At 43.5% G+C, this 18,193-nt stretch overlaps 1 long non-coding RNA gene across 1 annotated transcript in view; it reads left to right on the top strand.

The window, feature by feature from the left end:
- The window catches only part of LOC116217098, a 46,478-nt gene that overhangs the window by 22,460 nt on the left and 5,825 nt on the right, over nt 1–18,193 (top strand). The window contains exon 3 of the long non-coding RNA XR_004161066.1: nt 10,055–10,200. This is a non-coding gene — a long non-coding RNA (uncharacterized LOC116217098). The remainder of the gene's footprint in view (nt 1–10,054; nt 10,201–18,193) is intronic.

Below are 18,193 nucleotides of genomic sequence, written 5' to 3'. Positions count from 1 at the left end.
AAAAAGGCAAGCATAACCCATTTGCTATTGTGCTGTGGTTAAAATCCAGCTCAGTGCTTTGCATTCCAAGACATCCAACCTCATCCTTTTTCACAGATTGCCTTGCGAGCAGAAAAAAAATCTTGAAAACAGCTTACACCCAACCACAGAAGCCCCCATGTAAATATGCCAGTGCTCAGTTGCAGAGGGGAAGCGACTGCCCAGCAGCAGCTATAGGAATCTTTGTTTAATTTAAGTGAGGCAATCTTTTTCTGCATCTCTGAAGACTCTCTGAAATTAACCTCAGACTGTGTGCTGGTTACCTGCACAAACAGAATCGTATCGTAGCTGTGTTGGTGCTGGTGCCTCAGGTCTTCGCTAAACAAAATCTTCCTCTAGGCATGTTTTGTTGGTTTTTTTTTTTCTTAAATGTTTGTGCTCACTATCTGCATGTGTGTGCATATATATTAAGTGCCTGGCTTCTCAGCAGCATAACCAGATGTAGGTTTTTGAGTCGCTAGATATTGAAGGTCACTCAGGTGAGTGAGTGGTTCTTTCCCATCTGTTGTCATCTCTACTTCTGTAGGCCACGTCATTGTGCCTAGCCTTGTTCTAGCAAAACAAGAATGAGAGGAGCGGAACAAAGCTGTGATGGATGAGAGGCACCCATTGAATTAGCCCCCAGCGGGGGTTGTGGTGCTTAAACTAATTCCTTCCCCTGTGGTTGCGCTTAAGGTCTATCCTGAAGACCTTCAACACGGATTGATGGGTATGAATCCTCTCTTCCACATTATCCACTTCTTCTGACTTAATTTCCAGTGCAAATGTGCTCCCCGCTCCGTTTTCCTTTTACTGGGGCTGAGCGTAAGTGAATCTCGCTGTCAGATCAGTAAATCCAGGCCACTTTCCTACCTGTCCTCTCCCTCAGCCATCTCTGAATTGCTGTTTGAGCTGAGCTTTTATTACTTCTGACAGCCAGGGTTGTAGTCCCTGCAGAATGGCTTCCCCAACACTTGTAAACTCTCTGCCAAAATTAGAGTTGGCTGTTTTCAGATTTAACCTCCAGTTCCAGATAGATTTTCAGTATCCCTGGCCTAATGCTCTCATTCCTGCCATAGCTCACTTCATTAGCACCAGAATAACAGAACACTTGTCTTCTTGTTTCAGCCTGACTCCACTCTGTCTTTAAAAGCCAAAAAACCAGCAAGCTTCTATCACGCCACCAGTACTGCTACTGGTAAGAAAATAGGATGACCAGGCTGGTTTTCCCTTTTTTTTTTTTCTTCCCCCCCCCTCCATATGAAAACTCAAAGTGCATTTGTAGTTTTATAACTGACGTAACACAGAGTAGAAGAGCTGGAGGTATGGCACCACGCAGAGAAACATCAGTTTGGCTCCTCCGAGTCAAAACAATTCTATGATCCCAACACAGTAAGATGCATTTCTGAGAGCTGCTGTTCTTCCAGGGACTCTGAGAGCCTCTGGGAAAGGGACTATAGGGTTGGGTCACTTCTGTGCTTGGAGCAGAGGATGTCTACATGGGAAGTCTACATGGGGTTGACATCTGCTAAAGCTCTCAAAGCTTATTCCACCCCAACTCTGGGGCTGTAGTTGCAGCAAATAAGGGTTAAAGCCATTGGTAAGATCCCAGTTTCCTTGGTGCTTGGTTCCTTATGCAGAAGGAGAAAGTTTTGGCAGTCTTGCTTTGGTGCTGTCATCAGCGTGTATTTGTTTCAAATTAATTAAAAGTGAAGATGAGATTCCCAAACTCATTTAACTTCCTAATCTTTGTTCTCCAGGGACTGACTGTGGAAAAACAGCTGGGGACCCAACGTGTCCTTTAGAAGGAGATGAAATGCAGTTAATCCTAGTTATATCAAAGGGAGCGGAAATGAAAAGTAAATTCCTATTTGCAAAGATTTTTTTTTTTCCCCCCACTCTGTTTTTCCATACAAGGATTTTCTTGTCTGGGCAGGTTGGAAGATATTTGTAGTCCTGATTGTTTAAATATTAATCTGTACTTTAAGACTCATTTGTACGCGTGAAGAGAGGCAAGTGCAATGGAAACCCCACAAATGTACTCTCTATCCGCTGGATGGAGCGTGCAGTAATGTTAGGCAAACCCAGAGATGTTATATGCTGTGACAGGACCACTCTATTATGGGTTTCAGAAGTACTAACCTGCAATATTAGATGGATGTGTGGGGCCTGAGTTTACCTAAAATCCATTCATTACTGTTCCTAACTGGGGAAAAAAATCCCCTCTTGAGCTGAAAACCTTTGCAGTGGAGATATGTGTAAGGTAATGGTGTTCTGTCTATAATGACAGAAAGCAGAGGTTGGGCTCCTGGGGTGCTGGCTCTGGGGGGAAAAAATATGCATTAGTTGACTTAACTCTGCGAGCAAAATGTGTGAGTTAGGTACTATGTAAATCTGGAGTAAAACACTGCTCTTTTCCTCTCCGAATAGCCTTCCACATAGCTGGGTGTTATTTTGAAGCAATTTTGCTCTCTGATGATTCAAGGAGAGAAGCTGTTGAAACAAAACAGAAGTGAATTGCAGAGTAGTTAATATTGCAGAGCAGTAGAGGAGGCACGCATCGTCGCTAGATTTTGGGTCTCAATTCTTGCTCGAGGCAGTTAACCCTCATCTAGCTGGGAGGAGAGCTGCGGTACCTATGAACACTGCACATGGAAGACATGTAACAAAACTGTAAATGATCCGGTGAGCACATTTGAATAATGTATAAATGAGAGAGGACAAGTTACGTAGAGGAAGAACAGGCACAATTTTTCACTACCTTTTTTTCATCTTCCGTTTATTGGCATTTCCCACTGAGGCTAGGAAAAGCAACTCCTGGACCTTAGATTGGGGATGCTGTGGTAGCTGTTGCTTTGGGCACAGGGATCTGAGCTGAGCATTGGAACTGGTGCTGCAGGAGGCAATGGAGCTGCTCTGAAATCCTGTGCAAGGAAGTTTTCATAGCACCTGCCCACAGTCTGCTCAGCTCCATCCCACAGAAACCTCGCACCTCTACACGTAGTGCTGTGCAGTCCTTCGAGGTAAACATGAATGGTGGAGGGAATGAGAGTTTTCTCAGAGAACAGTGAGTTAATTAATGGCTCCAAAGCACGTTACTGTATGAAATGATGGCTGTATTAGAAATTACTTCTGAGCCATGACTGAAGGCTGTATGGGTTGTGCTGTGGACCTTCTATGTGCGCCCAGTTTTCATCATCTTTGGTGAACATTCTCGGCTGAAATGGAAATTCAGACCTTTAAAAGGAGTGAGCGCAGAAACCACACTCCTGAAGTGTTTGAAATAAATCCTGCAGCTACTGCATATCTGATCTGTGCATCTAAATGGGTTCTGGTGAAGCCTGGGGAGCTCTGGAAAAACCTTTCCAAATGGCTATGAGTCATATACCGCTTAATCATTTAGATTCTGATGGTTGTTTGTTTGTGAGTTCTCCTTCTTTTCTGTTAATTAAGTTGGCTTTTTTGGGGGAAAGGCAAGTGTTGGCTTTGCTGTGAGATGTGACTGGTCTGCAGCTGCTTGTTAAAACCAAGCTGTTCCTCCTTATGTGCGTATCGCTGAGAACTCACTTCCTGAGATGGAAGATCCGTTAAAGACAAGATGTCAAGAGGTGGAGGAATTCTGCAAGGGGGAGAGGAAGGCGAAAAGCAGAGAGGAAGCATACCCTAATTTTGGCTGGGAGATGGGTTTATGCATCTGTTTGAATGAGAGCATGAATTTGCTGATCAGACTCGCTGCACTACTTCAGCTGCACCATTCTCTGCTCATCTGTTGCATGTTGCTGAGGGAGCTGGGGAGGTGCACTTCTTTCCAATGTTTGTGTTACGTTCTGCCTCATTTATGATATTTTCTTTGGAAATAACTTTATTTCCACCATGTAGGCTTTTGCTTTTGCCTGCTCTATTTAACAAACATTAATTTTACCCTCTGAGTCTTATGGAGAATCGCTGTCCACCTGAAATCTGAGGTAGCTTGAAAATTGTAATAATGAAGGAGGTTGCCTTGCTTTTATCTACGCAGCTAGAACTTCCAGGCCATTTCTTGATAGCAGAACATATCGAGGTGCCTGGAACTACTTTATTCAAATAAAAATCAATTCCTCTTGCAGTGCAATAGGAGGTTTGACAATACTCCCAGAATACAAGAAGGAATAGATGGTAGGGTTATTAAGAATGGAAAAGACCTCTAGGATCATCTAGCCTGACTACCACCAACATTGCTCACTAAAACATGACCCCAAGTACTACAATTACCCTTTCATTGAACACCCTCGGGGACAGAGGCTCCACCACCTCCTGTGCCAATGCCTCACCGCTCTTTCTGAGAAGAAATTCATCCTAATATCCAATCTGAACCTCCCCTGGCACAAATTGAGGCCACGAAGGTCTTAGATCAAACTAAGGCCTAGTTTTCTGAGTGAGGTAAGCTGAAGAAAGGGAGGGCAAAGATATCTTTAAGACTCAAAAATTGGTTGGTTGTCTCCTTTAGGAAGCTGCTCCTGAAGGCAGGACTTCGGGGGCATTAGACATATAGTAGCCGTACTGCAGTTAGGAGGAATCCTGTGCACCTGCTTGGGGTTCTGTGGACGTTTTGCATCGCGTGTCTTGGTTTTCATCCCTTCTGACTAAGGTTTGCCATGTGAAGATTTTCATCTCTTGGGATGAAGCTGCCTGCACTTCCTTCAGGGCCTTCAGGGCCTTCTGTACCTTTTATCTTTGATTTGATTTCATCTCGTTTTTCTAGCAGCCTTTGATTTCCCACGTGAATTAAAGTTCCAACTGTCATATTTCTGAGGGTTGGCATAAAAGGGGTTTAAAAGGGCTTATTCTGGAGCAGTAAGAAGCACATGCATCCAGCGTTGAACAGCTCCCAGATGTGGCAACTTCATTTAATTGCTGAAATCAGAGATGTTAGGAATGGATTTTATCTGAAAGTCTGATCTCCTGAAGTAAAAGGCATAGGACAACATTTGCTCATCCCCTGGAGATGCTGCCAGAAGTCTGCCTCTGATTAGCAATGTTAATGGAGTATTAACATAAGCCACGCCAGCAAGGGAAACTGTAGAACACATTATCATCAGGAGAGCCAGCTGTGTATAGGCCTGTAAAGATGATGATGAATGTAGTTTGTGGCTTGGGGAGCTGGCTGCTGAACTGCTTCTTCCTCTAATCCAGAAGCAGTGGAGTGGGATTGGACATGCCAGCTTGCTGTTCTCCGTGCTATTGCACTGAAGAGAGATGGAGCAGGGAAGTTGTAGAACAGATGTTACCTTCATAGGACAAGGGAGATGGAGGGGGCTTCCCAGCTGAGTCAAGACATTTGCTTTCACAAGTTGAATGTTAGTTTTTTGTTCTGCTTCCATCCTCTAGCTGTTCAGGATCTTTTGTAATCTTTGAGGAAGATTGATTCGTGGTCTAAATATTGTGATGGCTCTAAACATCTCAAGAGAGATGCATTGTACTGTTTATTATTCTTTTGTAGCTTTCCTTTTTTACCTTGACTCAGAGCCTGTGAGTGGTCTAGTCTGAGAGAAGAGGCTCAGAGATACTGTAAAACTACTGATTTACTTTTCGTAGTCAAATATTGGCCATACGTGTCCTACAAATCTTCACACGGTTGCTTCACCGCATCGTAGAATCTTCAGATGGTTTGAGTTGGAAAGGACCTTAAAGATGGAGTTCCAGCCCCCTGCCATGGGCGGGAACAAGTTCAATTAGACCAGGTTGCCAAAACTCCATCTGACCTGACCTTGAACACTTTTAGGGATGATGCCTTCTCTTCTCCAGGCTGAACAAGCCCAGATCTCTCGTCCCCTATTTAGAAGAGAGACGCCTTCTATGAGGATGGTGCATCCTCATGGATCATCTTTGTACATCTACATCCCTGGTGATCTCAGTGTTGCCAGATGACAGAATTTGTTTCTGTGAGTTTGTGCATGAAATCTGGAGCCTTCAAGCTGTTGAAGTCAGTAACTCAGCTCCTTTGTTTATAAACTGTGTTCTTTCTATTTTGCCTTGTGAGGAGAGTAGCGAGCTGTAGATCAACAGTACACAGAGCTCTGGAGCAACATGTTTGTGCTTCAGTATGGCAGGACCAATGGGCACTTTGCAATTGAGAAAGATAGCACTAAACCATATTGATACAAGCTTGTTTTCATAGTTTCCTAATGGAGCTACACATTTCACCCATTGACCTTTTTGACATTTTCCTGGTTTCCCTGCTACAGGAGCACTTCAGCAGTAAAGTGCCACACTCTGCTGAACAAACTTGGCATCTCGTCAAGCTGACTTATTTGGTATGTATTTACACTTGTAGACTTCAGTACTCTCCTGGCAATTGAGCTTCCTTCCTGTCTACATAAATATGATTTCATTATTAGCTTTGTTTAGCTGTTGTTCTGCATCTGCTAGCTTTCCTTTCCAAAGCTGCCAAAGAGAGTTGCAGGTGTTAATCTTGATCTGTGCCCAAAGCATCGTGAACTCTCTACCCCGCCTGCCAGCTCTGACGATGAGCAGTACTCTTGACCTCCTATCTAAAACAAGCAAAAAAAATCATTGTGTGATGTTTTTTGCTTTTTTTTTCCTTCTTTTTTCCTTTGAGGAGCCCATAACTTCTGGTGGAATTGCAGCTTTTCTGTTTATTTGTTTATGGTTAGAATAAAACCTCTTTCCCACTGCACATAATGTTGATCAGGCTTTGTTGGGTGTAGGCAATGGCTTCCAAAATGCCTCCTAGGAAAATGGTAACTTTTGCTTGTGGGTGATGGTAAATGGTAAAAGGGCAGTGGTTGGAGCCATAACATCCATTTTGCTCTGGATGTTGGCTGTTACTGATCCAGGCTCTGCCAAGCACTGACAGCAGCTGGCTTGGTGCATCAATGGAGGTAGACTCCAGAGAATCTGGAGTCAAAAGAGAGCAGCGGAAAAGGTGACTTTCACCACACGTCCAGCCTATAATGGGCAAAACTACTGCTGGTGACTATCACTTGGATAGGCTATTCTAGATCTGCTTGCAAGCTTTTGCAGTTTTCCTGCAGAGGAAATATTTTCCTGCACATTCCTTGGAATTAATTTCTACTTTGAATCCTAGAACTATGCTTGAACTAAAGCATTTCTGCTCGAAAATAAACACAGGCACAAATCTCACTTTACCAAGCTGGGACTTGGCTCTATAGCAGATAGAGAAGCTGCTGGAATAAGGTTAGATTTGTTTCCCTCCTGGGCGGGGGCTGACAGGAAAGGTTTCATGAGATGGAAGGGAGTCAAAGAAAGAAAGTGAAACCAAGCAGTCAATTTGCTAGCTGCAATCTTTGATCTGTGGCTGTCTGCAAACAGAATTGGAGCTCTGTGATTAGATGTACGTGCTCATTATGTGTTGTACTCTCCAAGCAGGCATTGTACATACAGCACAATGTATTCTGCTTCCTTCTACCCAAATATCTTTTTTCATCTATATTGCATTAAGACCTTGAGGCCTATCATCGGGGAGAGAAAAAATACAATTTTCTTATTGTACAATGCATTTCATTCCCAGCTGCTGTATTAAATTTATTCCTATTTGAAATAGTGTCTGCAAGTATAAATCATTTAAGTTTATATGTTTTTGTTGCTGTGGCAACTGTTTGACTAATTGAATTCCAAAGTGTCTCTCTCTATTTCAAAGCCATGATAAAGGGCACACGTATTCTTAGTAGCAGAAGTCTGAAGCCAGAGGAGGGGGACAGGCAGCCCTGTCAAAGTGACACGTCCTCAGCCTCCCGTGCATGGGGTTACCCATGGCACTGTTGGCAATTAGCTGGGGAGGAGGGGTCGGGGGGGAGTCATAGCAACCTGTAAGCTCCCCCTGTGACTGCAATATTCAGAAATGCTGTTAAGGCACGGAGCAGGATGGAGGAGGCGTGGAAAGCCAGTGATGGAGGCACTAGGCAGGTCTGGTTTTCCCTCTCTGTTGCAGAGTTCCCTTTAATTCACTGCAGACCTGAAGTGTTGGAGTACTTCATGGTTGTAAACACGCTCAAGTTGTAATAAGCCCATCTTCTTTCCATGGGGGCCTTTTATGAGCTCCTGAGGCTCGTCTGCTAGCTGGGATCACACGCGTGTTTCCCAAGGTATTTCTTGCCCCATCAGTTTTTAGGAGGAAGACACTGCTGTGGCAGGGGACTGGGGAATACCGGGCTGCCCCAAATTTCCCCTGTGGGATCTGCAAGATAAATTCTACCCTGCTCTGTAAGAATGCGTTATGGCTTGCATGCTAGAGGTAAGTGTAGACTGAGCCAGGAAGACTGGAACACTAAATCCTGACTCTTTGTAAGGGGATTTGTCCTGGGCGGATGGAAGGAGCAACTCCTTTGCTGGCAGAAATTTCCAGGCAGGAATCGACTTGTCTCTGCTATTCCTAGCTTGTTCTGGCCTCCTGTCTTAGCCTAGAGAGAGCTCATTTTTTGTGTTAATTATGTAGGTGTTTATTACGGCCACAAAATGTTAATAGACAGCCTAATGGAAATCATGCTGGCTAATGAGAAGCTCCTGAATACCTGCTGCTTTTCTCTGGGAATAACGGCAGCCACAATTCAGCAGGAAATAATTTCCCCTGCTCCTACCCTGTGCTTGTACCTTATGATTGCATCGTGCCGTTAACCTTTCGTCTGGAGCTCTGCAACCCGGGGGAAAGCTGGGACCTCTCTCTTCCATCTGCCCGGAGGGGACAGAGGGGTCTGCTTCTCTCTCCTGCTTTCTAAAGGGTAATCTGTGAAGGGTTTTATGGAGCTTGAAAAGGTTACTGTGTGTGCCTGAGCCGATCGACAGTGGCTGTGGCAGGAATGAAGTGCAGGGAGCCTCGAGCAGAGCCCGTCCTTCCTTTGCCTCCCTGCCCGTAGGGGATGCTGTCAGATCCAGGGCATGTGTTGCTGTGACAGCCCAGTTGTAGGCAGCCTCAGCTGCTGTTTTACTTTGGTGTGGTTTTATTCCCAGCTCCATCAGATGCTCCACCAGCTGCTGGACGCTCATGTAACCACCTCATCCAGGATAGACAAAAACAAATAGCAGGGACCTGAAAAGTGCACTGAGAGGGGGCATTTTGTGGGGGGATTCCTAGGGAACTTGATCGCATAGAAGAGGTTTTTTGTTTTCTTCTACTGTATTTTTAATGAATTTCAAAGGGTCTCTATCGCATAAATGCCTTAAATCAATAGCAAAAAGGAACCTTGTCCATCAAGCTGCCTGGCCACAGCTAATGAGGTTAAAATGCGAACTGTCAACCTCTGGTTTGTTATGTTGATGTAGAGAAGAGAAGGCTGTTTAATGAGGGGTGAGGTTGTGGGTCTTGGAAAGCAGCAGGAATAAATAGCTAGCGCAGCATTCACAGGGAGAGGAGCAAGCTAAATCTGGGCTCTTAATGAATGAGAGCAGGAGAAGGCAGAGGAGCGGTGGGCAGGAGTAGCAGGGTGTATGTGTGCTGGGTTTGTAGAAGTGTTGCACTGGGAGAAGGCTGGTGAGAAGGCACCTGTGTGGTGGATTGGGCATGAGACGTGCGTGCTTGTAGGGAGAAGGCGTCTGTGCTCGAAGGAAGGGTGCCTTGGGGACAGCAGAAGGGTGGTTGAGAATCTGTGTGTGCCCTGAGCTGGTGATGTCCTTACTGGGACTAGAAGGGGTGTGTATGCATGTGTGTGCACTCCTGCATGGCTTGAAGTGGCTGCCAAGGGTCTTTGCACAGGTGCTGTGCAATGGGAGATTACAGAAGCTGAAGGGAAGGAAGATTTGGGGTGCTGCCTTGTACAGAGGAGGGGTGGGCGGGGAGGACTGGTGGTGTCAATGGAAGTGTTCAAAAACAGTGGAGATGTGGCTCTGAGGGACATAGTGGGCATGGTGGGGATGGGTTGATGGATGGAGCTGATGACCTTAGTGGTCGTTTCCAACCTTAATGATTATATGATGATGCTATATGGAAGCTGGGCTTAGCTGTGACCAAGAGCACACAGTGAGGCAGGTACATTTGTGTGCTTCCTTCCAGTGAATGCATGCACTACTCTGATTTCTGCAGGGGAGCAAAGGACTGTTCTAGCAAAAACAACAACAAAAAAAGCCCCAGTTCAGGAGGCAGAATCCACTGAAGATACTGAAAAGCTCCATAGCTGAAACTGTGAATGAAAGAGAAGACTGTTTACCAGGCAATATGGAAACTCCCAGGTGGGACCATGTTTTGTAATTTTTTTCCTTGTGGGCAGAAATTGTATGCTTCTGTCTTTTCCTGCCAAAACCGAAAGATACAGGGTGGTCTCACTGCTGTTGAAAGAGCCAAATCCTTCCCTCATAGGCTGTCTTAGTGAACAGTTGTGAAAATACCAGATTTCATTGTGAAGGTTGGATTTCTCTATAGTGAGGAGCTGCAAATGAGGCAAGTTGCGGGGTCCATATGGAGTTGCTGGTAGATAAACCAATACCAGGCTCTTGGAAATGTTTCAGAAGAGGCTTCGGGGATATGGCAGAAAAGCAGCTCAAAGGCTGGTTCTTGATTAATATATGAAGCCATAAAAATATCATCTGAGCGTCTTTTGTTACCTGGACACAGGTACCCAAATCCTGTCAAATGATTTCTCTGGCATCCATTCTCCCTGCCTTGAATATAACAGGTTGTGCAGATTATTTTATGATCAATAAATATCCAGGCAGACACTGTAAAATTCCAATCAGAAAAATTTACAACATTAATGCAGATATTGTATAGCAGGATATAAATAAATAGAAATTGTCAGTCAAATTCTTGGCAGCTAGAGTGTGGTGTCGTTTGCAGTAAATTAAACGTTACTTCACAAATCACCTTTATGGCTTTGCCCAGTAAGTGTATCTGTGCAAAGGCTTTTTTTCAGCTTGCAGTGGTAAAAAATCCTCTGGTCTTGGTGCTTTCTCTGTGAAACCAATGTCAAGAGTTGCGGTGACAAGGGTGAATTTTGCTGTGTTCTTTAATCTTGTTCCTAGCCCCAAGGTTTATGTGGGGTACTGAGTTCAGGGGCTGAGCTCTCCAGGCAACAACAAACCAATAACACAACAGGGCAGCTACTGAATCCTTTTTAAGTCAGATTTCTGCACAGTGAGGAGTTGCTTAATCCAGGGGTACGGAGACCATTGCTAGGGGAAAAGCAGCATGGACTCTGTCATCTCTGATGGGCTGAAGTGAGCTGTGGTTGTTGAAGGCTGCACCTGGGAATTGGTGGGAAGAATGAATCAGGTCAAAAGTGAGACCCTCATTTAAAGTACTAGAGGCAACATTTTGCTTATAGATTACTATATTTTGTTATAGCTGTCATACTTGTTGACCAGGTCTAAAGCATGATGTGGATGTGCCTCTGCTGTTGGGATGGTTGGGAAAAGTATCAGCATAGGTTTTTATACATTAAAGCAGAATATCCAGCATAGAATAGAAAGGAGGACCAGCTAGTAAGTAGTTTTGTACTTTATTTGAGAAGAGATAACTGCACAAACTATGTCAGTAGGGTACAGGTCTACACACAGTTTCATCGATCAGTAAGTGGAGTTGTTAACGTAACACTGAGGAGATATGATACTTTGAAGAAGACATAGACACGTGACCAAGGAATATTTACAGCTCTAACATACAATATATTCATATTTGAGAGAGAGATTCTTGTGCATCTGGATGCACAGATACCCCTGTGTACACATGGTGCACGCACGCGCACATGTAAATAGGTATAAAAGGCTTTAAAAAAAAATTACGTAAGAAATGAGTCTGCTTTTCATTTGCAGCAACTATTTTGAAGGTGGAAATGGTTCCAGTTGGTGGTGGTTTGGTGGGAAATCTGTTCTCCAACGGTCATTGGGTGAACCTGATGCACATCTCTGGGTGTGATGTGCTGTGGTGAATGTGGGGGATGCTTAAGGTGAATGGAAGGGAGGGCCAGTAGTACTAGGGGGAGAAGAGGGCATGTGGGTTCAGGAGCTGGGGTGGTAACGTAGAGATGAAAAAAATGACCTTTGGTGATGCCATTAAATCATTGTTTATACTAAACATAACATATTAACACAGTTTTAAAAAAATAATTTTCTGTTTCATTTCAAGGCTGGGGAAAGGATTAGGGACAACAAAGGGCAGGAAGGAAGGGAACGTCTGGGAGAGGGTCAATACCTCAGCACTTTAAAAGGCCCCTTGACCTCATTGCAAATCTTGAATTTAAAAAGTCTTCTTTTAAGTTTGACTAGCGCTGTATCAGTCATCCCCTTCCATGGTGGCAGTGTGCTCAATGCATACAACGTGGCAGAGGAGAAGCAGGGACCCTACAGTGGCCAATACGCAGATCAGGCTATTTCATTCTCTGTGTGGAGGTGGGGTGGGCAGCCATGGTGCTCTTGCTGGGCCCTTCCTAGAGGATATCCTGAATTGTTCCCAGCTGGGAAGAGTGAATTTTGGTTTGGAAAAGGGGGAGAGTGCAGCATGAAAAAGGTTGAGAACCAGCAAATTCAGTTGCAAAATGCCAAATAGAAATTGAAAGGTGCAAAGGAAACTCCAAACTAAGCTAACACATGGATTAGTGCATGGGGTTAAAAAAAAAAATAAAATTCAGTACGCGTCACCGGAGGATTTGTTTTCTGCTCATGCAGACTTTCAGTAATATTAACAGAGATTAAAATAAGCTGGTTTAAATAACAGTAACAACACAATCTCTACCAAATGTCTTTCCTCTGAGATCTAGCCTCATCCACCTCTCCTAGCCCCACTTCTGCCAGAGTGAAGTGGAGGGCAAGCCTGCCTGTAAGGCTCAAGTGTTCAGCTGAGTATAGGAGCAGTGCCCTGATTGTAATGTTCTGGAGGAGGGTGTTTCTTCTTGTGACAAGAGTGCCAGCATGGGCAACCACCATGGTTTCTCTGCCTCAGTCATCATATAGACTCACAAACCACTGATGGATGACAACCTTGCATCAAACACAGCTGTCACACAGAAATCACAGGCGGCACACTGCAGACCCTGAAATCTATTTCAAAACATGGCTTGAAGACCCCATACAGTCTTTGCCCAGGAAGCTTGCGTGCATTCTTAACTTTTAGCAACTTTAACTCCTTCCTGCCTGACACAAAAGGGACAGAGGGAGTTGAATGCTGAGTGAGTGTCAGTTGGCCTATTCAGAAGTTTCTATTGAAATAACACGTGTGAAGTAGCACTTTGTTAAGACAAGGTGGGCATGGGAGAGGTTATTTAGTGTATTTATTTGTTTTTGGAGCTCTCATGCAAGAAATTGCCTCCCAGTTTAACTGAAAATTTAAAGGACACTTACTTTTTTTTAAAAAAAAAAAGAAGAGGAAAAGGCAGTTTGCTTTCACCCAGGGAATTGGCAGAGTGTGGGAGCTGAGCAGGGGGGTGTAAGGGGGGAGGGGGGGGGCAAAGACAAGACAGCCTGTTTATGCTAAAAGCAGAGCTGTCAGAAGAACAAACACAGTGAAAATGATAGTACTTGAAGAGAAAAAGGGCCTGAGAGAAGCCTGGCACAGTTTCTCCACATCTTCAGGAACCATGGAAGTGATTGCTTCTTCACAGTCATCCCTGATCAGGACTGCCTTCTGCCTCATCTGATCACATCCAACTTGCCCTACCCTCATGATGTCTGACCTCTCACAGTTGAATCCCAGACCATTTCCTTCCCCTCCCTGCATTCCAGCAGACTTCCTTGCTCCCTTCCTTCACCTCCATTAGTTCTCTGAGCTCATTATTAAGTCATCTTTTGCAGTCCACTGCAAGTGCACACTCTGACTTCTCGCTGGACATAAGCATCAGAAATATGACCACAATTCCTTGTTCTCAATATTGTTACTCCCAAGTTCTCAGGCCCTGTGTCTCAGGTATATCTCAGGCTGGGTGTGCTGTAGTCACAACTGCCAATCACTGGAGGGGAGGATGTAGAGGAAGGAGGAGGAAAACTGCTTACAGAAAGATGTATATGTTAGGGAGGGAGTAACACCCCAACTTTCTGTCCCATCTTTATCAGTGTATGGACCTTCATGGCCCTTTAAAATAGATTCTCATGAAGATGACAAGTTTTAGGAGATGTTCAGCCCTAAATTTGAATAATATCCTCTACAGTATCAACTGGAAAAAAACAGATGAAATTCCCAGAATGCCAGCTGAGAAGTCTGAATACTGAAGTATTTTTTTTTTTAAATACAAGATATGACTGTATCTCCATCCGGAACTCTGTCTGTTGATGCTTGCTCTTTTGTAGTTGGTTTTTCATCTTTAGCTGACTCTTTTCTGACAGTTCTCTATTACGCAGTAATGCAGCTTTGTTATAGATTCATCTTGAAATGATTTCCAGGGTCCGCAGTTTTTTGTTTTTTTTTTTTTAATTCCCCTTGCTTTGAGTTTTCCAATAAATTTGTCTCCTTGTGCTTTATAAACAGTAAATTTAGCTGATAGGCAAAGAATAAAAATCACGTTATTCAGTCTCTTAAATAAATGCTCCATTTCTGAACGTGTAACAAAACAGTCGCTCTCCGTCCACCACGCTGTCCCAATAGACTAGAAGATAACGTTTCACACTCTAAGTAAGAGACTTCGACTTCATACGTGGAAAAATAGTGTGTGGGGGGGAAAAAAAAAAAGTGTTAGAGGGTTTAACTCTGGGAATTATTGTTCTCTTAGATTAATTGTTAGATAGCAGCCAATGGTTTTGTGCCAGGCAATGAGGGCAAGCACAGCAGGTGGGGCCGCTGTCCGCGGTGCTGATCCGTAGGGAAGCTGCTCCAGCACTTGGTCAGACATGGAAACCTCACCCTTAATAAGGGTTGTTTTTGTTATTCTTCAGGATTGAAGTAGTTTGCTGTTGTTATGAATAATACTGGAACCTCAAACAGGGGACTTAAAAAAAAAAAAAAGCAACAAATTTTTCTTCCTGAAAAGATGCTGGGCTACACAGCTGTTAGATCATCCTGTAGGGTTTGATCTCTTTTCCTCTCCCAGACATGACTTTTACATTAATTTCAGATTTCTTGAAAGCTATAAGACAAGATTTGACCTATATTAGCAGAAAGAGACAAAGGACATTAAAAGTGAGGGGAAGTTTGTGAGATAGAGGTTGCTCCCAACTTGCTGGCCAGTTTTCTTTGCTGAGAAGATTGTTTATTTTTCTGATTACTATTATTATATATTTATATATATATATATATTTTTTACAACAGTGGATTTTTCATATTATAAACCAACTTCTCTTTTCATATACAGTGTTGTGGGGTGTTTTTTTCCTCCCCTTTTAGGAAGAGCATCAGGAGAGAAGGAAAATTCTAACATCTCAGTGATCTTCAGTAACCACAGCTTTCACTGACTTCAGACAAAGTTATGGGTGTTCAAATCATTCAGGGTTTAGCTTGCTGTTGCACAAGAACGTTTAGTTACACAGGAACAACAATTCAGTCCCTTGCTGATTATTTCTATTGTCTCAATCTAGGTGCATGAGAAAGAGGCTAAACAGATCCCAGTTAGAATCAATCCCCACCATCTCTCCCGCAATCAGAACAACCTGCTGGGGGCTGAGTAACAGCTGAATTCTTGGTGAGAGAAATTACAGGCATAAAAACAAAATCAAATAGACTTCTTGTGCTCATACAACATTTTAAGGCATATTTATAGGTACCGCTGTATGGCATCTTAAATATTTCAGTTTAAAAAGCAACTGCACTACTTCTCCTGTTTTGACACTTTCACCATCTTTGTGCCTTTGAAAAAGGAGCAGAAGGATGCCGAATTAAATGCCCATTCAGACTATACCGCCTCTTCTTTGGGCTGTTTGAATACCCCAGAGATAGATCTGTGGAGATAAGAAGATCTGGAGGCCTTCTGAAGGCCATCAAAACAGGAATATGAACATGAAAGCTGGACAGGAAGCTGCTAATGAAAAGCTGGGGGCTTCTTGCTTTATGAAGCAAGAGAGGGCTTAGCAGATGAACAAATAACCTTGAAGACCAGCTCCTTGTTGAGTCTCTTTCTTAAATTCCTTCATTGCATCCTTCTCAGCCTGCTCCCAAGTCTCACCAGTGACGAAAATTACTGCAAAGGGGGGAGAATTAAACCCCATTCTGCTTTTACTTTCAAAGACAGAGATGCTTTAATTCTCATAGGTAAGCTGGTGGGAAACCACGCAAACCACATGTTTGAGCTCCCTGGTGAGTGCATCAAAGCAGAAACAAGTTAACAGGACAGACTGACAGACAAATTTTTCCTTCTAGCCTATCAAAATTCTTTGAAAAAGTAAGGAACAAAAAACCTAGTGCAAAAATTAGGGGATGCTTTTTTCTCACTTAATGAGAGAATATTCTTCCAAAAAGATCATAGAAATATTGAACAATAGATCAGCATTTGTTATAGGCAGCTGACATAGAAGGTATATGGCTACTAAAGCCTGTGCTCTTGAATAATCTAGGAGAAAAAACACTTAATAGATAATAGTATTTGCCTTGGGAACAGTAGTTAGGGAGCCTCAAGTGAGGAGGACTTTAGGAAGCAAACTAAATCAGCAAGCTCACCATTGGTCAAGGACTCGAAGGAGGTAGAACTCCTCTGTCACATGCCTGAACTCAAGTGCTGTGTAATCTGTGTGCCGTAGACATCCAGGCACCACTGTGGACAGCAGATGGCCGCTGAATGGTGAAAGCAAATGACTAAGATTCTGGGCAGAGCAAAACCAGAAGGCCTCAAATCATGATCACTATAGTCAGTTCTTGAGATGAAATCAATCCAGCCACTTGAGCAGAAGGGTGTCACACAGCAATGCAGAAAAACAACTTAGTACCAGGCATCGGAATGCTCTTGAAAAAGCTCCACCCTCCCATTTTCCCCACACTCTTCCCCCAACACACGCATATTTCCACATAAAGCAAAAAAAAAAATATTGAGGTTATGCATTGCCTGAAATATGGTTGGCTGAATAAATACACTTACGGAGAACTCTTTGTAAAGCAATAGCAGAATGAGTAAGAGTGCATCACTACCATGGGAAATAAAAGTAACCCAACTGCAATTCAACCAGAATCATTCCAAACCCCAAAGGTTGGCCTCTTTTTTTTTTTTTCTTTAATGTGTCTGACATTTTATGGCATCAATAATGCAAACAAAGAGGAAATCATATTTGCAGAACACTAATGCACGGATGTCTAAAGCGAAATACAATACTGATTACTTTTTAAATGAAGCCACCAGGTTTTGATGTGCTGCAGCGGTTAAATTGGTCCATCAAATTCCTTCCTCAGTCCAAAGCAACAGCTTGACCTTCTCTATAACCTTGGATAGCCTTTTCAGCTGTATTCTGATTGGGAATGGTAAATGTTAGTTTGAAGAAATCTTCCTGATGGGACTGATTTCAGAAATGCCAGGGGCACACAACTCCATCTGAAGATGAAGTGAACTACAGGCATGTCACCTCTTCATAGGCTACCCAAAGACTCTGACAAACACATAAAGGAAAACTACTGGTGAAAGAATGGGTGTGCTCTGATGTTTCTAGAACTACTAGTGAGATTGTGCCCTTAGGGTTAGTGACTAACCTATTCTGCACCTGATAGCCTGTGTCTTGCCGAGAACTTTCTGCATAAGACTGCAGAGCAATATCAGAGTTTGAAAATAAGGAGATGAAGGAGAAGGTGCAGCTAGTAACTCCCTTCCTCTTCCAGTTTTTTAGATGTTAGTGTTTTGTTTTTCCATGAAGAACTAGATCTCAGAGGTGTATCCTTAGCACAGAAAGGATTGTCTCTACAAGTAAAAGTAGAAAGAAGCTGTGATGCTCCTGCCTGGGAACTCTTGCTGCTTGGCCTGATCTTATACTAAAGGACAATAGAGCTTGGTTCTGGCCTAACCTTACATCTAAACAGCATGAGCAGGAGTAAGGAGATTTCTTTTGCCATGTCCTCCGATTTGCACTGTTCACTTTTTTAATTCATGCAGTTCTGGTTTAGTAGATAGAGCTAGTAGTGCACCTGTGGGCCGGTGAATAGGCTTGAATACCAGGGTCTCTTGACAGCTGGGAGTTTATCTGCCATTCGGGTCTGATCACTGCACTACAAGGATTGCATGTTTTGGAGTTAATCAGTGCAAGCAGCTAATTGCCACTAGTTAACTACCGCTTTTTAATTAGATCTATGTTGTTGGGTGGATGTGTGAAGGGAGCTGTTTGTCACTGACCA

The sequence above is a fragment of the Meleagris gallopavo genome, chromosome 12 (genome assembly GCF_000146605.3).
Source record: "Meleagris gallopavo isolate NT-WF06-2002-E0010 breed Aviagen turkey brand Nicholas breeding stock chromosome 12, Turkey_5.1, whole genome shotgun sequence".
Taxonomy (NCBI): domain Eukaryota; kingdom Metazoa; phylum Chordata; class Aves; order Galliformes; family Phasianidae; genus Meleagris; species Meleagris gallopavo.
This window is presented reverse-complemented; position numbering and strand designations above follow the sequence as displayed.